The sequence below is a fragment of the Canis lupus genome, chromosome 23, assembly GCF_003254725.2.
Source record: "Canis lupus dingo isolate Sandy chromosome 23, ASM325472v2, whole genome shotgun sequence".
Taxonomy (NCBI): domain Eukaryota; kingdom Metazoa; phylum Chordata; class Mammalia; order Carnivora; family Canidae; genus Canis; species Canis lupus.
This window is the reverse complement of record NC_064265.1, coordinates 9,873,772-9,896,806: the sequence shown is the minus strand read 5'-3', so window position 1 is coordinate 9,896,806 and position 23,035 is coordinate 9,873,772. Positions and strand designations below refer to the sequence as shown.

The window sequence follows — 23,035 nt, the reverse complement described above, 5'->3', positions numbered from 1 at the left end:
AAAGGAGTATGTTATTAAATGAGGCATTTACTATACTCCTTTGTAAGAGCACCAAGTAGGGAACACATTTTCTAAACTAGATCTAGGAAATGGAATGTGCAATCAATCTGTCCTTCCCTTAAGGGCTGTCCAATGGTTAATGAATTTAAAAAACATGACTAAATAAAAATAAATAATAAAAATAAATAAATCTCACACACACTCCCTGCATATACATACCTCTAAAGAAAAAAAAAAAAAAGGAAAAAAACTCCGTAAATGTCCCGGATCATTCTCCAGGGTAGATAGAGCCTGGGAGCAGCTTCAACAACTAAAATTAGTCTGTTACAGAGTCATCACAAGCATGCCTTTCTTTAAAAAAAATTTTTTTTGAAACAACAAAACAAAACTTAGTAGTAATCACTTTTCTGACAATACAGTTATTTAAAGTAACTAGTACTAAGAGAGGGAAGGGGATCATACCTAGGGGCCTTGTCTCACACAAGTACATGTGGGTAGGTACAAGGCACTTGTCATTCTTAGAAAGATGAATTTTAATCTTTAAACTTTAGTTTGATTTAACATTGTTTTAGTACGATGCTGACACCAGCTGTGTGGAAAGGGCTCTGGAAAGATTCGTAACAGCAGATACCTGTGGCTCTTCCTCAGTTCTGGAAGCTCCAGGGCAGCCATTATTGCTTCATCAAATACATTCTTGAGGCCTTTCTGCGTGAGTGCAGAACACTCCACATACTTGACTGCCTTCTGGTCATGCACCAGATCTTCAGAAGTCTCTGGAGTGATAGGCTTCTGTTTGTTCTTGGCAAGTTTCTCAATTGTAGAGGGGTCATCATGGAGATCAATTTGAGTCCCAACAAGCAAGTAGGAGTCCTGTTTTTTGTTTTTTAAAGATGTTATTTATTTATACATGAGAGACATACAGAGAGAGGCAGAGACATAGGCAGAGGGAGAAGCAGGCTCCCTTGGGGATTCTGATGTGGGACCCAATTCCAGGACCTAGGGATCCTGACCTGAGCGGAAGGCAGATGCTCAACCACTGAGCCACCCAGGTGCGCTGAGAAAGGAGTCTTTGGGCAGTGGTGAGTTATCTCAGGCACCCACTTTTCCTTTACATTTTCAAATAAGGATGGAGAGACCACTGAAAAACAGACTAGAAATTCATCTGTTTGTGGGTAACTCAGTGGTCATAACCGGCATAGTCCTCTTACCCTGCAGTATCTCTGCCAATCATAACTGCGATTGCCTAGTTGACAAAAATGGTTGGTACATACTCAGATAGAAATTTGTTTGTTGTGTAGGATATCAGGAAGTATGTTCTACCAACAGCACCAGCAGCCACAACCACTCACTTCATTGTCTGCATTGCTGAAACAGTTTTGTATCCACTTTAAAGTTTTCAAATTCGGTGATGACTTCAGCTTCTCTGTTGGGGTGTTGGCCACATTTTAGGGTAAATCTATGACTGTCCTTTCTTTTCTGGTTGTTTTCTTCCTCAAGCCGATTTGTATCATCTATATTGCCCTGGAAAACAATCCATTTCCTATAGTTTTCCAGATCTATTCATATAAAGTTTCATGTAACTGATTTATCTTTTTCTTTCTTTTTAAAAGATTTTATTTATTTATTCATGAGAGACACAGAGAGAGAGAGGCAGAGACATAGGCAGAGGGTGAAACAGGCTCCTTGTGGGGAACCCGATATGGGACTTGATCCCGGGACTCCGGGATCACGCTCGGAGCCAAAGGCAGACACTCAACAGCTGAGCCACCCAGGTGCCGCTAATTTCTCTTTTTCAAACTCTTCCATGTTTGCAATTGTTTCTTTTTTGCTGATCCCAAGCGTGTATGCGTATTCTCTTTTTTCTTGATGAGACTTGCCAAAATATTTTAAAATTTTAATTAATTTGTAATTTAAAAATTTGAGAGGTGTTGCTATTGTCAGGAAATAGTTGGCACTCTCAAATCGGATAATTTGAGAGCAGTTTAACAAAGAACTCTTACAGAACATGAGAGACTCCTAACTCTGGGAAACGAACAAGGGGTGGTGGAAAGGGAGGTGGACAGGGGGTGGGGTGACTGGGTGACGGGCACTGAGGGGGGCACTTGACAGGATGAGCACTGGGTGTTATGCTATATGTTGGCAAATTGAACTCCAATAAAAAAAAATCAAAACAAAACAAAACAAAAACCAAAGTACTCTTTACAAAGGTGTGGTCGGGGTACAGGGAAATGACAGGGTTTAGCAGTGGGATGGCATTATCACTCCGAGACAGGAAGAGGTGAGGGAAGAAAGCAGTGACCAAAACCTAGAAGAATAGAGCCCTGGGGAGGCTGCTTTGGGAGGAGCTCTGATTTGACAATGAAACACAGGCAGACACAGCCCACAGAAAGGGAGATGAGTGGAATAAAGGAATAAATGTTTGAATCTGATTCTCCTTTCCCTCTCAACTCCAGCTGGCGCTCCCCAGCGGCCAAGTCCAATTGAGACCCCTGGATATGCTACATAGAGATCAGTATCTCAGAACACAGGATCAGGTCAAGAAGGTGAAGGCTTTTGAGGGACAAAAGAAAGATGTCCAGTGCAGGGTGTCTTCTTAAAGAACAAGCATTTAGTTTGACGGTCTATGTTAATTTTGGTTTCCTATTTCATTTTCTCTCTTTGTCTCTTCCTCTCTCTTTTTTTTTTTCCTTTATGGGTTTTTGTGGTTTTCTTGCCCTTTATGTTTATGAATTCCTTTCTTTCAGTTTCTTTGCTTTGACTCACTCGCTCTTTTTACAGATTATTGAGTTTATTATTTTCAGTCTTTTTTTGTCTTAATAAATTCATGTAATACCAAAACTTTCCTTTAAGTATAACTAGATTATATCACAGGTTTTTAGAGACCATGCTCTTATTTTTAATACAATAATTTTTAGTTTTCCTTCTTTTTTTTTTTTTTTTGGCCCTTAGTCTAGGAATTATTTAGAAAATGGCTTTTTTACCCTGTATAATTCTGTTTACTTAAGTCCAAAAAAATAAGCAAAACTGATCCATGGTTAGTAGAAGTTAGTATATTGGCTAACTTTGGGAAAGAGGGAAATTGAGAAAGGGGAAATGATGAGGGCTTCTGGAATGCTGATAATTTTCTATCTTGACCCCCTTGGTGATTACATGGGTGTGTGTTCACTTTGTGAAAATGCATTGAGAGTGCGTTAGTCAGCTTAGGTTACCATAACAAAGTATCATAGACTTAACAGCTTAAACAATGAAACTTATTTTCTCATAGTTCTGGGGGCTAGGACATCTAAGTTCAAGGTGCCAGCCAGTCTGAGGGCTCTCTTCCTAGCTTGCAGTTGGCAGCTTTCTTCCTATATTCTCATATGGCAGAAGGGCAGAGGGGAAAGCACTCTGGTGTCTCTTCCTCCTCTTATAAAACCCCAGCCTTATGGGATTAAGGTCCCATGCTTATGGCCTCATTTAACCATTATCATCTTCTTACAGGCCATATCTCCAAACACAGTCACATTAGGGATTAGGGCTTCAACATGAATTTGGGAGATAAGGCCGGGGGGGGGGGAGGAACAATTCAGTCCATAGCAGAGCTCTTCACTTATGATTTCTATGTTTTTTTGAATGCATGGTACACTTCAATTTTAAAATGTGTATTCAGTAAAAGAAAATGAAAGAGAACATGATGAAGATTAGATATCCAAGTTCCATGGTCACAACTGCACTTGGGGCACATAGATCACATAACCGACTTACACAGAGATGGACTACTGCTCATAACCAGTGTGAAAATCTCAGTCAGGTCTCCAGGCCTGGGCTTTTTGCCTGACTGACCATGGTGGACACACCCTATCCCAGATTAGTAACAAAGTACTCAACTGTCGCTGTGTAGAATGCTGTACCTCATTGCCCTCCAAGGTTTTCTCCTCCATTGAGCTGATGATCTAATAGACAGACCATGACCTGTACTTAGTATGTAAGTGGTTGTTGATCTGGTAGTGGCAGCTCTACACCACATCCCACATGGGCTCCTCTTTTTCCTCAGTCCTGCAGCTCAGAACTGAGCATGTTGGTAGCACAAAACATGGAGTATCACCAGGAAAATGCAGGCTTGTTGCGGGGGCTCCAGGGCAGGGTTGGCTAGGGAGAAAGAAAGGAGGAAGAAAACAAAGGAGTTGAAAAGCGTTTTAAAGTATCAAAGTGCAAAGATTTTTAAAAGTTTTATTTGGTTATTAATTTATAATTATATTGCACTTTTATCATTAAATGTGACCTAAAAATTTCTGTTCTTTGCAATTTGTCAATATTCCCTTTGTAACCTAATATATAGTCAAAATTTGCTAATGTTCCATCTTAGCATGAAAAAAATGCATATTAATTCAACAAATATTTATTGAGGGCCTAATATGTGCCAGATACTGTTCCAAATTCTTAGGATCCATCAGTGAACAAAACAAAGATCCTGCCAAGAGGAAACAAATGGTAAGCAATATTTAAAATGAATAAGCAAATTATAAAATAATGATATATGTGCTATGGAAAGTGACCAATGTTTTCTTTTTTTTATATATAAATTTATTTTTTATTGGTGTTCAATTTGCCAACATATAGAATAACACCCAGTGCTCATCCCATCAAGTGCCCACCTCAAATGTTTTCTAAAATAATAGTCCACGGTAAGTGGAATTAGGACTATAATTTAATTGGGTGGTCAAGATAGGCCTCATTGAAAAGGTGATGTGGAATGTGAGGGTAGAGGAGGTAGGTAACTGTGTGTGTATGCATGTATTTGCACTTCCTGCGAGAGCTTTGTAGGGCCATGTAGGGCTGGGTAGGACCTTGACTCTTAGTGAAGTGGATTTGGACAGAGGAGTGCCATGATATCATTTAGTTTTTAAGTGCTCACACTGATAACTTTGTGAGGAATTGACTGTAGGGAGCCAAGAGTGGAAGTAGGGAGGTGGCTAGGAGGTTACTGCCGTTGTTCAGGTAGGAGATGATGGTGATTTGGATCGCCAGCGGTAGAGGTGGGAAGTGATTGGATTTGGGATGTATTTTGAAGGCAGAGCCAACTGGATTTCCTGACAGATTAGTGATAGGGAATCAAAGATTGGAGTCCAGGATCATGCCAAGATTTTGGCTTGTGTGACTTTCTACAATTGCCATCCACTGAGATGGGGAAGACTGTCGATGAGTCAGGTTGGGGGGTGAAGATCTGGAATTCAACTTCCAAGATGCTAAATTTGAGTTGTGTTGAGTGGATGATTTGGATCCATGAATATGGGCTCAGAGGAGAGGTCAGAATGGAGATATAAACTTAGGAGCTGCTAATAGGCAGTTGATATCGATAGCCAAGAGACCAGATGAGTTCTTCAAGGCAGTGAATGTAACTAGAGAGGAGAAGAGCCCCAGCACCAAGATGTGGGACACACTTGTTGAGTCTGAGAGATTGAGAGGAACAAGCAAAGATCTGAGAAAGGGGCACCAATGAAGTGGGAAGAAAACAGAGAAGATGGGTCATGGAGGCTCAGTATGGAAAATGAATCAAGGAGAGGGGAAATATTATTTGTTCTGAGGCTATAACATTTAATGTACACTATTAATTGTTATTCAGATATTTTATATTCCTATCTGTGTCTAACAATTTCTGATATTTTAAATTTTGTCATAAAGATTGTGGATTTGTCTGTTTGTCCTTATATCTATCATTTTTGTTTCACAGATTTCAAAGTTTTAATGCTAGGTGCATAAAGTTTCACTTTTCTAAAATTTTCCTACCTTCTCTTAAAATTTATTTATATCCCTGTTGTTTTCATTGAAAAGGCATAGAGTAAGATGGAAAACATCACAATATTAAGAGCAGGGATTTAAGAAGTGGCCCTGGAGTAAGAGTTGAGGATGGGAGGGAAACAATCACAATGTTTTATGTCTGAGAAAAACTATAGCTGTTAAAATCTGTCAAATACAAGCTCCTCAAATATCACCGGTACAACCTATAGATAAGACAAGGCTGAGTTGATTGTTCACTGTGATAAAGGAGAACACTATGGCAGCAGAACTTTGTGTCTTCAAGGGGCAAAGGCAAAGCTGGGTTTTATTGAGAAACAGAAGTCTGTTTTTTAATTAAAGATTTTTATTTATTTATTCATGGCACACAGAGAGAGAGAGAGAGGCAGAGACACAGGCAGAGGGAGAAGCAGGCTCCCTGCAAGGAGTCTGGTGCGGGACTTGATCCCGGAACCCCAGGATCATGCCCTGGGCTGAAGGTTGGCGTTCAACTGCTGAGCTACCCAGGGATCCTAACAGAATCATTTTAAGTTGAAGAAAGAATAAAATTTTTTTTTTACCAACACTGCTCATTGTTCATCTTCAATGGATGTTCCAATAGACGTAATCTTCTGTCCATTAGTGAGAAATTAGATTTTGAGGTTTCAACTCCCACTTTGTTCTGTGACAAGCTTTCAGTGACAAATGATTAAAGGCTGTAATTGTCTTGACCTTATCAGTGCTTCCATTTTTAGGAAGCATAGGTTTCCTGGTAGCTATGGCACTCTCCAGCTGCCGAACACAATTTACGGTATTCAACCTCTTTCCCTTAAATTCCCTCACTACCCTAAGGCATTGTTGAGAAAGATTCAGCCTACCATGTGGCCTTACTTTTTTAGTATTATTTTCCCTAAAAGATGGGATCCCTGGGTGGCGCAGCGGTTTGGCGCCTGCCTTTGGCCCAGGGCGCGATCCTGGAGACCCGGGATCAAATCCCACGTCGGGCTCCCGGTGCATGGAGCCTGCTTCTCCCTCTGCCTATGTCTCTGCCTCTCTCTCTCTCTCTCTCTCTCTGTGTGTGTGTGTGTGTGTGTGTGTGTGTGTGACTATCATAAATAAATAAAAATTAAAAAAAAAAAGAATCACCAAGGTCCTAGGAAAGACGTAGAGAAAGTTTAATCCATCTCCCATGATTAATATTATTACTACTATTACTATTATTTTTCTCTCTGGTCATATCATTTAACTAACTGAATGATAATTTAATTAACTAATTGAATAAAAGATGTTATCTAATACATATATAGCCATTGCATATTACATGATGAGAAAAGTAGTCAACAACATCCTTCCCTGTGTGAGCACCGCTGATACCATGCGGATAACTTCACCAGGCCAGTGGATCCACCCCCAGCCACTGAGAGTGTTGGTGGCTAGTGGCTCACAGCTATCTCCTTCAGAGGATTGTTCTGTCAGACCAGGAGCCATCTGTCCTGGAATATTGCACCCCCAGCCCACTCAGGGCAGCCCCCAGCCAACGAGTGACTGACATGGAGGTACTCAGGGCCAGCCATCTTGCGTCAAGCTGAGACCAGCCCTATGGTATAATTCATACTTCAGAGCTTCCCATGGGATCAGGCTGAAGCTGACTCTGGCTGAGACTACTTTCTTGCTTAGCTTCTTCCCCTACTCTATCTTGTTTCACTCCCTCTCCTTTCTCCTAAGAACACTCCCTCTGTAAGTCATATGTACCCAGGGCTTGTCTCAAGCTCTGGTGTTTGATGCTCCTCCCATAAGCTATTGTGTGGCGACTAATGAAAAGAGGGCTAGTCTGGATGGAGTCACCGTGAAGAATACTGACCTTAAAATGCAAATCCCATGAGAAGAGAGGGAATATATCTTTGTTTATTAGTGTATTTCTAGCAATTGTGCTGAAATGGAACCATGAGATCAGGCATTGTGTCTCTCAGGGCAAGATTCATGGAGGTCCCTTTATGGCCTCTTGTGGTAGACTCTCTTGCCCTTGTCTACTTTGAAATTCTGGCTTTTATTCTGGGGGGCCAACCTTCTCCATCTTTTGGTTCAGATGGAGCTGACCTCCCCCCAGCCTAACAAATGAAGGCAGAATGGATGAAGAATGGATGATGTAGTTTGAGCTCCTAGAGTCAGCCATGACTGAACGTTAGTTAACCAATAAATTGCTTGTTTATGCTTAAGTTAATTTGTGCTATGTTTACAGTGCAGATGATCTAAACAGTCTAGATAATAACACATGCTTCTACTTATATTTCAAAATATCTTCCCTTTAACCTATCCAACCCCATTAGCAGCCTACATCCTAAGTAGCAGAGGATGAGAGAAGACAGCTTATAGGTGAAACCTTCTGATTTTCACCGCCACTTGAGAGATGCTCACCTAAGGGAGGTATATATCCTCAGGCGTCTCATCTGCTGATCACTGTATCCCTGATCAGTACCCAAACCCCCCACCCAGATTAAAATACAGATTTCCCCTGCTCTCTAGAACCTTGCTTTATGCCAGTTTGCTTTTATGAAAGACCTACCTGTTTTTTTGCTAGCTGAAAGAAATTTGAAGAGCATTTTTTGTTTCTACAAAGTGGTAACGCTTCTTCTATTCACACCGTTTCAGTTTATGCAAGGTTTCATAGGAATGCTCTGTTTTTAGATAATGGGGGAAAGCTTGTATTCTACTTGACCTGTGGGACCGGAAAATACCGAACAGAATCTTGGAGCAATTCTCAAGTATTTACTTTGGATAAGAAGTAAGAGTCATACTGTTTAGATAGATTTGTTTTGAACTGTTCAATAGATGAAGATGTTGATGGTTGATGCTGATGTTTAGTCTTTAACGACATGTAGAACTGGTCAGTAAGATTTGGACATACAAATATTTTCATTCTTAAGCTTCAGTGAACTTTTTTTAGTTCCCATTTCAGTAGGTCTTCAGATGGAATCAGTGAATGAGACACAGCCCTTTAACTCTGACATATTTGTTATAGCTTCCCCTTGAGTTCCCATGTGGATCCAACAACTGGACATAAAGAATAGGGCAGCTGTACTGTAGTTCTGGCACAAGAGGGGTAACTAAATTCATACCCACTGTGCCCTGTGCTCATCGCACATCACCATGAGAGGACTGTGCTGAGGCCTGTGGTGGGAAAACGGACTGGGTAAAGACAAGGAGTGCCACCAATTCCTTCTTTAGCATCTTTGCTCTAACACCCAAAACAATTCTCTTTCTAGTCAAGTGCTTAATTTATCAAATCATGTGGAAGCACATAGGAGATTTGGTAACCATTTATTTGGCCCAAATTTCTCCAGCTAAATCAGAAATGCCTGCTAGGACAACAGTTTGCCTGAACCCCATTTGAATATCTTCCTTCAAAGCATATTCTATGAACATTTTTTTGAGTTACCTGATAGACTCTGGAAAGATTTTTGTTTGGCTTTGAAAGTAATAAGTGAGAGAGAGGTTGCCTGAGTGGCTCAGTCGGGTAAGTGCCTAACTCTTGATTTTGGCTCAGGTCATGATCTCAGGGTGGTGAGATAGAATCCCTCATCAGGCTCCACAATCAGGGCAAAGTCTGCTTCAGATTCTGTCTCTCCATCTCCTTCTGCCCCTCCCCTTGCCCATGTTCTAAATCAATCAATCAATCAATCAATCTTAAAAAATAAAAGAAAGTGGGATAAATTAAATACAAGTCAGGTTAAAGGAGGTGTTCAGTAAGGAATCAGTTTTTAGAGGTGAAAAATAGAGTGATGAATATTCCTCAGTAACTGAGTGGAAGAACCTAGGAAGAATTCAGACAAAGAAATGACAAGAAATAACTCTATTTGTGGGACAAGTTTCAGTACATGTATCTTGGCAAAAAAGAACAAGAAAGAAACAATCCAAATGTCCACCCATAGATAACCCAATTATAGGATAGCCGTGTTCTGGAATATTATTTCGCTATAAAAAGGAATGAAGTACTGATATATACTCCAATGTGGATGAACCTCGAAAACATCATGCTGAGTGAAAGAAGCCAGACACAAAAGGCCACATACTGCAGCATCCCACTTATATGAAATACTTGGAATAGACAAATCCACAGAAACAAAAAGCAGATTGGTGGTTGCCAGAGGCTAGGGGAAGGGGCAGCAGGGGAAAAATTGCTTAATGAGTATGGGATTTCCTTTAGGGACAATGAAAATATTTTGAAACTAGAGATGGTCAGTCAGTGCACAGCATTGTGAATTTTGCTAAGTGCCACTGAATTTAAAATGGGTAATTTTATGTCATGTGACTTTCTTCTCAACAGCAGGATAGCAGGATATTCTCCCACTATTATCATCCACATTTAGGAAGCTGGGCAGGAGTAGGCATAGTTTCTGGGTTTGGCACTGTGGCTTTCGTGGAGGACTGCAGGAGCCTTTGGTCTGTGGTTTGATCAAGATTGGCAGCCCTCCAAGGACTCCTGTTCTGAGCAGAGCTTGTGGGCAACATAGCCTTACCACCTGGTCTTTGCCTTGAGCAGATCCCAACATGACATTCACTGATTTGGATGGGGGACCAACAGAGGTGGGGATGACAGTTTGAAGGAAAAAGATGCAAAGTTGCCAGAGGACAGTGAGCGACTAAGGATAATTCACTAGATGCTTTCACATGCTCTCACTGCTACTGATGGGAATGTAGATTGAGGCAATCATTCTAGGAAGCAATTTAGCTATGTGTTCCCAAAGATCATCCTAAAATGGTCATGGTTTTTTACCTAGTTTTTGCATTTCCATCAGTTTAGGAAATGGATGATTAGTTAGGCAAAGAATCAGCTATATGGAGGCTCATCTCACTGTTATTTATTATAACAAAAAATTGGAGACAATCTAAGGCCCAAAAAAGAATTATTATGTATTTACACAATGCAATACTGCTTAAGTTATTGAACAATATTCATTTATTATATCATTATCATTTTTAAAAAAAGATTTTATTTATTTATTCATGAGAGACACACAGAGAGAGGCAGAGACATAGGCAGAGGGAGAAGAAGACCCCCTGCAGGGAGCCCAATGCAGAACTTGATCCCGGGACTCTGGGATCAAGCCTTGAGCTGAAGGCAGATGCCCAGCCACTGAGGCACCCAGGTGTCCCATCACTGTTATTTTTAATCATGGTTTTTGTGGTCAGAAATTTAGACAGGAAAAAGTAGAGATGGCTTATCTCTGTGATGTCTGGGGCCTCAGCTGGAGAATTTAAAGGCTGGAATCCTGTGATGGTGTTTCCTCACATATTAGCAAATGCTGATAACCAGCTAGGGGCTCAGCTGGAACATTCACGTGAGGCTTTTCCATGTAGCTTGGGCTTCCTCATGATATGGTGGTTTGGTTCCAAGGTAGAAAAGAAAAAAAGAGGGGCACCTGGGTGGCTCAGTGGTTGAGTGTCTGCCTTCAGCTCAGGTCGTGATCCAGGGATCCTGGGATGGAGTCTCACTTCAGGCTCCCCACAGAGAGCCTGTGTCTCCCTCTGCCTATGTCTCTGCCTCTCTCTGTGTGTCTCTCATAAATAAATAAATAAAATACTCAAAAAAGAAAAGAGAACCAGGCAGAAGACATGTCACCTTTTATGATCTGACTTGGATGTCACACAGCATCAGCTATGCCTCATTTGATTGATTGTGGCCAGATTTAAAGAGAGGCAACAAAGAGTCCACCTCTTAATAGAGGCATGTCAATGTCACACTGTAGAAGAGCTCGTGGTGTGTGATATATTCCAGTGTGGGTATCTTTGGATAACATGGTGTCACTCTAACTAGTCATATCCTAAAAGAATATCTAATGGCATGGGAAAATGTAACGTTAAGAAGTAAAACTCAGATTACAAAACAGTATGTACAGTATAATTCCACTCTGAAGGAAAAAGGTATAGATGCAAAATACGAACAGTGGGGTTCATAGGTTCTCTAGGTTGTGGGGTAACAGTTTTATTTTCTTCTTTATGCTTTTCTACATTTTTCAAAATATCCACAAGCATGTTGTCAATTTTGTAATTAGATAATTAAAAAAATACCTAATATATGTTATTTTCAAAGGAATGTGACACTCTGCCTTGGGGTGCTTCAGAACATTTTTACCTTAGGGTGTCAGGGATCCCACACCCCACTGCCCTCATACCCCTGAGACTCACTCCCAGAGTGCTGGGCTTTCTTCATCATGAAGGCCAAGCTCCCAGCTGGCACTACTGAGTCCATTCTTGCCTTCATTTGATGGACTTTTCTCAACTTGCTACCCTGCTTTTCTCCTCTGTCTTCAATCTCTTCTTTGTTATTAGATCTTTCCTCTCTGCTTACAAATATTCTCAAGTGACCAAACTTTAAAAACTAAGATGCTTCTCTGACCTCAAGAACTACTCTCTCTGTTCTGGAATGAACCACCTACACTGGCTTTCTCTATCCTTGCCTCTAATTCTTCTCTCAATTCTCCACAGGCCTCACCACTCAACTTAAATTATCCCAGAAAAGGTTGCCGGTGGACGCATGATTGACAAGTCCAGTGGAAACAGACATTACAACCTGGGGGACTGTGGGTGGCCTCTGGTGCATGAGTAGATTTCTCTTAACTTCATAGTATTTTAACATTTCTTATTTGATTCCAAAGTTTAAAAAGTAAGAAAGCCCATATTAAAGGTAGAATTTCAGACTCTTTAAAAAATAGAAAGATCTAGCAATAGTGCCACTTTCTTGCATGGCATTGGTCTCTTAAACAGAGTAGTAGCTACCCCTGAGAGAGGATATTGGCCTCCTGGGGTCCCCATGCAGCACTTGGCTAGTTCACTCATGGCTTTGACCTGTAGATATTTGGGTTTGAGATGCTCACTTTTAGTACAGCTAACTTGGAAATGTCATTACTGAGATTAAGAGTAAAATTGAGTCTTAGTTTGAGTTCCTATGACACCAGATGCTGAGACTAGGATTTGGATGCAAATAGTGTACTTGGAAAGTGAGTCTATAAAGTTAGTTAGAAAAAGTTGAAAGACAAGAGAGCAGAAATTAATGAGCAGAGGCCAGGTGGGCAACTGGGGCTCCCTCCCACTGAGGGGCCTCTGGGAGGCTGAGTAGAGTAAGAGGCAAGGAAGCTGTAGAATTTATCCACCTGCTCCTCCATCATTGGATCCCCTCCTGGAGGCATTAAGTCCATGGCAACTCTGGGACAGTCCTGTTCACGTGTCCTCTGCTCCCACAGCCAGAGATGGCTACCAGTCAGAGAAATGCAAGTGTTTAGGGTAGGAAGCCAAGGGACTCTAGCGGGATCTCTAGGTGCACGATGGGCGGGGCTCTGGCCCTGTTTGCTGAAAGGTGATCTCATCTCATTTCCCCACAGCACCTGGGACCAAGTTAGCACTTCTTTCATGAGAATGACTAGAAGCTCTTGCTTTTCTCATCCTCATCCTGATGACTTCCCATCAGAAACGTGACGAATCTAAATGGGTAATTGTGCAATTCCAATTTGTTCGTGTGTTGCGTGTGTGTTGGGGTGGGGACATTTACTGGAAGCATCTGTTCTCTGCCCAGAGGCAGCTCTCAGCTTCCTTTGGGAGTGTTCTCGTTGGATCCCCCAGGGGAGCATTGTACTTAATAGTCAGGAGAATCTATTTTTACTCAATGATGCCTCTTGGTGTTCTTCTGAGAGGCCCTGGCTTTGGTCCAGATTACTGTGGCATAGATTCCCAGCAGCACGTGGCCACAGGGACAAGGCATGAGTGAATTAACATTTAATTAAAGTAAACTCCACTACAGATGGAGTGGCCAGTTTAACTTCATGGGTACTTCCTGTAGACAAGGTTTGAAAGGGTAGCACAAGGACTCCCTGCCATATCGGACCACTCTCAGGCTTGTGTGTGATCAATGACCCCAGAGCAGTTTTGTGGGACATATTTCTTTCTCTTTTGCAAAGGGAGATAGCTAGTGTGGGGGGCAGACTGGGGGAGCCAATACAGAGTGGTGTCTTGGGTTTGTAATCCAACTGGCACCATGAATTCCAGGCTTCTTAGCCCCTGGACCCCTTAAACAGCCTTCAGTACTTTTTATTGGGACCAACAAGCCAGCTTCTCTGTCCATTGCCAAGCTGACTTCACTGCTCAGAGAAGTCACTGGAAGATCAGAAAAGCCACAATCTGGGCTCAGGTGTGGGCCTTGTTACATCCCAAGTCTCAGACTTTGGGTGAGACCTGGAAACAACTCCAGCCACAGTGCCTTCACTTGTGATGTGGGGGTGACGTCACTTGTCTAACTCCCCACCCCTGGTGGGGGGTGGTTCCTGTAAGATAATGCCTCCAGGCTTAGGCCTGCTGCACAACCACATGGAATTTAGTGCAAGAATATGACAGCAATGAAGAGACAGACTTCATGGAAATTTGCAAAGCAAACGTTAGTTGTGCCCGACTTTGGAGTGATGGAAACCAGCCCCACAGCAGCTCCAGGGGCCTCAGCAAATGGGGTTGGCAGATCTTCACCATAACGCTAGTAATAATAGTGATAATGCTCTACTACTAAAGTCTAGTAAGCCCTGACTCTGTGCAGGGACTGCTCAGGTCTTTCTACACATCATCTCTCACACTCATTTGTTCCTTAGCAGGACCCGGTAGACAATTTCACCCCTTTAGCCCTCCCCACCAGTGACATTTCCTAACCCCAGTTTAGGCAAATGTTCCTATTGCCCATGCTCCTATTCTCCTGGGGCCTCCCTGTGCCTATTCTCAGAAAGCTTCAGGTCCTACTAACACTTGATTATTTCCCTGTTTTCCAGCTCAGGTTTCTGACAGGGAACATCCTTGATCTGCAGGGACCTGTAGCTCATGTAACTTCAGAGACTCTTTGGAAAGGGAGACAAAGGTACACATTGTGTCTAGGCTTGGAGTCCTAGAGGAGGCCTGGACAGGAGGGCCCTGGATCTTAAAGTATGTTCATTTCAGGGTGAGCTCATTGAGGCTGGAGTCTAATAATAAGCTGCTTTTGGTGGTTGGGATGGAGGGTGACATTCCATGGCACCAAACCCAATTGTTAGGAACTGGTGCCCTTGAGCATACAGCCCTGTGTTTGATGTTCTTTTGCATGCAGGGAAACTGGTCTTCACAGGGAGAACTTGGCTATCTCCCCATCTCACGGATCCCACTCTTCTTCATCCAGAAGCTGGATGTGGGAAGGAGCAACTTTCCTGGGGCTCTGTAGAGAAATGCAGGGCGAGGTGCAGACACAGGGTAGATAATGATCAGGTGGTAATTCCCATCCTGAGTGTTGGTTGTTCCCCATACCTAGCTCTCTCAGGGGTCTGATGGGGATAAAGGATGGCTGGATCCAGAAGAGTTTGGGGCATTTATAGTGTTCATAGGCCTATGGCCAAATTGTTATCTTAAAACTATTAAAACCTTTTCATGTTTCCTAACAACCATCTCTTCCCTAGTAAAAGCACCAGAAAGTGGAAAGGTCTGAACTTTTTAAGGCCCTTGACAGATAATTTTGTATAGATGAAATCCAAATTTCATTCCAGAAAGTTGTGCCAATTTACACTTTCTCCAAAGAGGATACAATATGCCCATATCACAGCATCCTCACCAACAATGGGTGCTATCATTTAAAACAAGTCTATTTATTGTTTTTCTCTCAATTTTACAAAGGTAATAACCATGTGCTTTATAAAAATTCAAATGTGACAGAGACATACAATGAAAAAATGAAAGCCCTCCCAACCAACCATCCAGAAACCAACCATTCAGAGGTAACCACCATGAACAGTTTGGTGAATATTCATGCAGATTTTTTCTATGCATATACTAAGATGTTGTTTTAATTTTTAAAATTTAAACAAAACAATGCAACAACAGAGATACTTCTTTTTATAAAGTAGGTTCCACGTCCAGTGTGGAGCCCAATGTGGGGCTTGAACCCATGACCCTGAGATCAAGACTTGACTGAAAATCAAGAGTCAGATGCTTAGCTGACTGAGCTAACCTGTACTCCCAGGTATACTTCTTTGAAACTAATATTTCTGATGTTCCACATGGATTCCTTATAGGACTTCTTCTCTATACAATCTCTCCCTAAAAAATTTCATGCATTCTGTGAAATTAAATTAAAATTAAATAAATTTTAATTAAATTAAATTTGTAATATTCTGTGAGTTAATACCTCCTGAATTTGCATCTTCACTGACCTCTCGCCTCATAAATCCAATTACCTGCTTGATATCTCCAAATGGACGTGTGTCTAAAGTATCCAAAACATAACATCCAAATGTTCCCACCCTCAATCCTGTCCCTCCAACACCAACCTTTCTCATTTCAGTCGTGTCACTTCCAGTCACTTGATTTCTTTCTTTTTTTTTTTCTAAGATTTTATTTATTTATTCATAAGAGACACAGAGAGAGGCAGAGACACAGGCAGAAGGAGAAGCAGGCTCCATGCAGGGAGCCCGATGTGGGACTCAATCCCCGGACCCCAGGATCATGCCCTGGGCCGAAGGCAGATGCTAAACCGATGAGCCACCCTGGCATCCCAGCCACTTGGTTTCTAAAGGTTGGATCTGGAAGTCATCTTATCATTGTCACCGATGTCCAATACCACAGTGCATCCTGTTAGCTCTGTCCGTAGAACAAGTATCTAAACCACCCACCCACCCATTCTGTGTCTTTACCACCGCCTCCCACCTGGACTATAGCCTTGATTCGGTCTGGTCACTTGCACTCCTGTCCGTAGTTCCACTCCCCTCCCACCTTCCTCTGCGGAGCAACCACAGCTAGTTTCTTATAATAAGTCTACCAGGCTGCTCCCCTGCTTTAGAACACACCAATGCTTCAGAGTATCTGCATGCTTCTGGCCATGGTCTATAAGCCCATCTGACCACCCACCTTCCTAACTTCCTCCTCGTTTGCCAACCTGCCCTGTTGCCCAGTTCTCTCATCCTGCTGGTCATCTGCTCTCTCATGGGTCACTTTGTGTCTGCTGAGTCTGCATTTCGAAGCTTGTCACCTCCTTCCCTGGATCCCCCTCAGTTCAAATATGTTTGACCATTCAGCGTCTGATTGCTTGTTTCAAACTTCTCTGTGTTACAAACAATGCTGCGTGAACCATCTGAGTGCATTCAATTTTGTTCTGTTGTCTGATTTTCTCCTTGGCATAAATTCCCAGAATGGAATTGCTAGAGGGAAAGGGACTTCTTATATGACCTTTTGATATGAAAATGATAAAATGTTCTGGACACAATTGTACAGTCTCTGTGATCCTGATGATTCTCCTCCTTTTCTCATTCTGCGGGAGGAGAGGCAGACCCGAGACAAGGACTGGTGGGAAGTGATTTGTCTGCTGCCAAGCAGGAAGCCCTGCTTCTGGGAGTGCACATGCCTCATGGATGGAAGTGTGGAGGCCTGTCCCTGGCCTGCCTGCATCCTTCTAGGGCGCTCTGGTGAATGTTGTCCCCTCCTTCCTTCCTCCATCTTCCACCAGAGGGCTAGGGCTGTCTCTCTCGGCTTCCTTTGACCCCATCATTATGAGAGCTGAGGAACAATGCTGCCACTTTAGGCAGATGGATGGTATATTTCCCTAGTTTCCAATATGGAGGCAGATTTTCTAATATCTTTTATTCTGTACGCCAGTGTTTCAAACTTGCCTGATCTCCAGAATGTTTCTGAGTACTTGTTATTGAAAAGGTAAGTCCCTTCCCTCCACAGAGATTCTGAAGATGTAGGAGGGGATGAATCTCGAGACTTTGTTTTTTCTCACTATGTCCCATGCAGATTTAGAAAATGATTCCATAGATCGTTTCCATGACAAACTAGAAGTGGTCCAGGACGTTCTATATCAGTACTCAAACTGCCATCTTATGTGTGAGTCTCACATTTCCTGAAATCATGACCAAGCTTCTTCCCTGGCAAGGCAATGAGTTTGGAGCCATGCTCAAATCACTTCATTTCACCTCATGTGTTACTAAGGGTAATAACCTTGAGTTCCTGGGATGCCTGGGTGGCTCAGTGGTTGAGTGTCTGCCTTTTGCTCAGGGCGTGATCCCAGGATCTGGGATCAAGTCTCACATCCGGTTCCCTGTAAGGAGCCTGTTTCTCTCTGCTATGTCTCTGCCTCTCTCTGTGTGTCTCTCATGAATAAATATATAAAATCTTAAACAAACAAACAAACAAACAAATCTTCAGCTCCTGGTGAGAAAGCTGAGGCCCTTGAGAGATTCTCTGGCTTGAACTGGTCACACAGCTGGGAAGCCCTGGAGTCTGGATTGGGAGGCAGGGCTTCTGATTCCAAATCCTGGAGCTTCTCTGAAGCCATCACACTGACTCCCACCATTGGACCACTGCCATGAGCCCTTGCTACACAAAGTGTGGCTGGCAGACCTACATCCCCAGCATCACCTGGGGGCTTGTTAGAAATGTAGACTCTCATGCATGCACTAGATCTCTTGAGTCCGAATCTGCATTTTAATGAAATCCTCCCTCTTACTTTATTGAGATACAATTCATACATAACAATGTATAAGTTAAGGTATAAGTTTAATGTGATGATTTGTTACATGTATGTATTATGAAATGTTTACCACAATGAGGTTGGTTGACACATCCTTCACTTCACATAATTACTATGTTGTTGTTATGGTGGAACCTTAAAGCTCTACTCTCACAGTAACTTTTGAGTATAGGATATGCAGTATTGCTGACTATAGTCACTATGCTGTGGATGAACATATTCATCTTATGACTGAAATTTTGTATCCTTCAATTAACATTGCCCCATTTCTCCCACCACCAGCCCCTGACAACCACCATTCTACTTCCTGGTCCTATGAGTCCCACCTTTTTAGATTCCACACATAAGTGAGATTGTACAGTTTTTGTCTTTTTTAACTTGTTTTGCTTAGCATAATGTCCTCGAGGTCCATCCATGTTGTCCCAAATGTAGGATTTCCCTCTTTTTTTTTTTTAATGGCTGAACAATATTCTGATACACACACACACACACACACACACACACACACACATGCATTAATGTCCCCACATCTTCTTTATTCATCTGTCCATCAATGGACACTTAGGTTGTTTCCACATTTTGTCTATTTTGAAAAACGCTGCAATGAACATGAGAGTGCAGATATCTCCTTGAAAGCAGTGATTTCATTTCCTTCATAGATACCCAGAAGTGGGACACCAGGTGGTTCTTTAATCACATTAAATCTCAAGGACTGCTTAGGAAGCTGTGGTTTGAATAGAGGTCATTTGAGAGAAAGAGACAGACAGGAGGCACACATGGGGATATGTATACTTTGGAAAGGTCTAATCCTTCAAGGGCTGATGCCTCCCTCACCACTCTTCCGCATCCTATTTCACTCCGGTAGAAAATTGGTCCCAAATAAAGATTCTGACCTTTTTTAACCCTCGAAGGTGATTTTTGGGAGGACTGCTCATTTGTAATCCAAGACAAGTCAGCCAGGTGACTGTGCCAGAGGAAGCATCTCCAGGAAATGGCTAGACAGATAACTGTGACATCAGGACGCAGGGAAGCAAATGTTTCTTTCTCCCCTAAGGTCACTGTACCTCTGGAATGAGAAGTTCTCAGAGATACATTTCCCTGCACCTTTTAAACTGAAATTTTTATTTGTTATGTTTTTATCTTGGGAGCCTGGGGCATCTGAGTGTTTAGCCAGTATCATATAACCTCTCTACTTTTGATTTTGGGATATTTTCTCTAAAACGAACTCAACTGCAAACAAGACGAAAAGATTAGAGCAACCGTGGGAAACATATGAGCTGGCCTTAAACAGGTCGATAGCGTCTTCTATTGGCCAATATGTGGGTACTGCATCTACTATTTTTTTTCAGCTAGTAAAATTATAATCTACACCTGGGGATATGTACAAACATAAGGCAATGTTATTCTCTTCCTCCCCACCCCCGCATGCTGTAACAAAGAGAAACCACAAAGTGAGAAAGATTGCTATCTTCAAGGAAATTAGTTGACATCTGATATCTCCAAATACAGTATTTGAAGAAAGTTTGACACCAGCGCTAAAAATGAACCAGGTTGAGGATGCCAAGAACAGGTGCCTATTTCTGCAGAGTGGAGCAGGGTGAGTAGACCATAGAGCTCCCTGAGGAGTGGCAAGACCATATTTAATGGACATGAGAACATATTTCTCAGTGAATGATAATGAAAATACTAGCTGTGAAAACCTGTGGGCTGCACAAGGAAAATTGACATCTTTAAAGTGCTTACAATTGCAAAGAAGAAAAAAGTGAATGAGCTAAGCATCTAACTTTAGAAGTGACAAGAAGGACAGAACAAATAAAATGGAAGGAAGAAGATAAAATGGGGTAGAAACGAAAGGAACAGAAAATAAATCTATAATAGGTAGGGTCAAGGAAACCAAAGAAGTTTTGTCTGTTATGTGTGTGTGTGTGTGTGTGTGTGTGTGTGTGTGTGTGTGTTTAAACAAAAACTGGTAAGTTTCTGGCAATACTGATCAAGAGAAAAAGAGAAGGTACAAACAAGAATAAAAGAGGAGCCATAACTATAGTCCTATGGAGATTAAGCAGTTCAAGCTCAAAGTTCACTCTATGTTCTTTTTTTTAAGATTTTATTTATTCATTTATTAGAGACATCACAACATATCCTATTTTTTAAATATTTTTGTCTTTCACAATTAGTTTTTTTTAAAGATTTATTTATTCATGAGAGATACGAGGGAGATCCAGAGACATAGGCAGAGGGCCAGAGACATCCCTCCCCCGCAGGGAGCTTGATGCGGGACTTGATCCTGGGACTCCAGGATCATGCCCTGAGCTGAAGGCAGACGCCCAATGGCAGAGCCACCCAGGGGCCCCCCTCACAATTAGATCTTTAATCCATTTGGAATTCACCATTATTTATGGTGTGAAGTAGTGACCCATCTCTTTCTTCACCTTCAACCAAACAATCCATTCTTTTCCCCAGTGGGCATCCATTGTGATTTAGATGCCTTGTGGTAAGAATATAACTAAGTCTTCTACAGCATCTTGGCAGGTTGGGGCACTAGGGTAATGTTGGTGAATGGGAAAGGGGCCTGGCACCAGGGTCTTCCCAAGGCCCTGGTAGACTGCGCCTCTGCTAGTAATTCTGCCAAATTTCTTTCTTCTAGAACTGAATTCCACTCCTCTGCCCCCGCTTAGAGAGAGCATGGGAGATAGGCAGAGTGAGGAGATTGCTTGCCTGGAATAACTGTTCAAACAATCCATTGACAAAAATCACAGCTGTTTGCCATTTCAGGATGCATGTGCTTCTTCACGATTAGGAATGATCTACAGCTAAGTTATGTAATTGGACTGGAATTTCCCAAAAGGTGAGTGGAGGTCAGAAGAAAGGAGATTTAGTCATTTGTTCAATAAATATTTACTGAACACCTACTTTTCCCCAGACCCTGTTCTAAGCACAGAGGTGTCTTAGGTTGGTTTCCCAAAGAAGGTTGTGATAAGGATTTAAGTGCAAGTAATTTATTTGGGAGGTGAGCTCAGAAAGCACTGGTAGAAGAATGGGCAAATGAGTCAGGAAAAGAAAGGGAGCCAATAAAGGGTGACATATTGACCAGATTATCATTATGGGCAACTGAGATCTGATCCTGCAGGGGAATTCTGGGAGCCAGTATGGAACATGCTTCCAAGTTCTCCCACCTGAGGGTGAGGGATCTGGGATACTATATACCAACTCCCATCAGTCATTGGTTGAAGGCTATTGAGGCAGGGGACAAGGGACAAGTGTTAACTCCCTAGTACTTCTATCCTGCCCTATGTAGTTCCAGCATGCTCCTGTGGCTAGAGAAAGCCCTCAAGGAAAGGTCATAGATGCTTGCAGTTGAAGCACCCAGGAAACATGCACAGGAATGGTAACTGCCAAGGGAATATGGATGGCATCTCCTATAAGCATCTCCTGTAAGAGTCTCTTGTGTACCTTATATATTAGTGGTGGGAAGATGGAAAGTAAACCAGCAAATGAATAATGAACAGGATACTTTTGAATAAAAATAAGTACTATGAAGAAAGCAAAATACAGTGTTTTGTTAGCAATGGATAATAGGGGGCTTGTTTAGACCGGGAGGGTTGTCAGGGATGGCCCCCTCCAGGTTTGAACTAAAATTGAGTGACAAGGGTGCCTGGGTGGCTCAGTTGGTTGAGCAACCAACTTGGGTCAGGGTTTTGGGTCAGGTCGTGATCTTGTGGGTCATGGGATCTAGGCCCCAGCTTCTTTGGGCTGTGTGCTCAGTGGGGAGTCTGCTTGAGATTCTCTCCTTCTCCCTCTCCCTCTCCCTCTCCATGTGTCCCTACCTATACTCATGTGTGTCTCTGTGTGTGCATGCTTGCTCTCTCTCTCTCTCTCAAATGAATAAATCTTTAAAAAAATAAAATTGGGGGCAGCCCCGGTGGTGCAGCCCTGCAGCCCAGGGCGTGATCCTGGAGACTCTGGATTGAGTCTCAAGTCAGGCTCTCTGCATGGAGCCTGCTTCTCCCTCTGCCTGTGTCTCTGCCTCTCTCTCTCTCTATGAATAAATAAATAAAATCTTTAAAAAAATAAAAATAAAAAAATAAAATTGAGTGACAAGAAGAGAGATGGAAGAGGCGGAGCATCCCAGGCAAAGTGAACACAAATGCAAGTGCACTAAGGTAGGGGATCAGTATGTCTGGAAGCAGAGTGAAAGTCAGAGGGGTGGATGGCAAGAATAGGAGGTAGGCAGGGAACAGGTCATTGGGATGCCATAAACCACCATAATATGTTTAGCATTAATATTCAGCACAGTGTTCACAGAAGATTTTGTGCAGAGAGCTGACACAGCTCATTTGAATTTTATAAGGAATCTTCAGGGCTCTGTGTGGTCAATGGATATGAGGAGGTCAGTTGGAGGGCTGCTAACTGTGCAGTCAGTGAAAGGTGAAAGACAATGGTGGCTCGAACTTGAACTAGGTCAGGAGATGTGGGAAGGTAGTTGAACATAGATATATTTTGCAAATAGAAACTGGAAAGCCTCATTAGCTTTGGGTGGGAATGTAGGCAGTAAAGGAAGATTCACAGGTGATTAAGTTTTAGGCTTGAGTTATTTTGCGGATGGTGGTACCATCTGCTCAGATGAGGTAGACTGGGAAAGAGAATGGGGTGGGGAGGAAAGGGAGGGTGGAGTCCATATTTCTGCTTCAGTCATGTGAGTCATGAGATGCCTGTTACACATCCAAATGGATGTCAAGAAGGCTGGTTAGCACCTCAAGG

General features: G+C 42.3%; 1 long non-coding RNA gene and 1 pseudogene across 4 annotated transcripts; one reads left to right on the top strand and one right to left on the bottom strand.

The window, feature by feature from the left end:
- Window positions 1-289: 289 nt before the first annotated feature.
- On the bottom strand, window positions 290-1,363 carry LOC112668878 (cell division control protein 42 homolog; annotated as a pseudogene).
- LOC125753459 (uncharacterized) lies at window positions 722-22,035 on the top strand. Of its 4 annotated transcripts, none has more exons than XR_007405365.1 (7): window positions 722-861; window positions 13,134-13,240; window positions 15,427-15,527; window positions 15,654-15,772; window positions 19,717-19,874; window positions 20,922-21,122; window positions 21,573-22,035. It is a non-coding gene; the product is annotated as an uncharacterized LOC125753459 (long non-coding RNA). The 4 variants fall into 4 exon arrangements; XR_007405363.1 differs by lacking the exon at window positions 722-861 and adding an exon at window positions 869-1,079; XR_007405364.1 differs by having other exon boundaries at window positions 13,134-15,527.
- The last annotated feature ends 1,000 nt before the right edge of the window (window positions 22,036-23,035 follow it).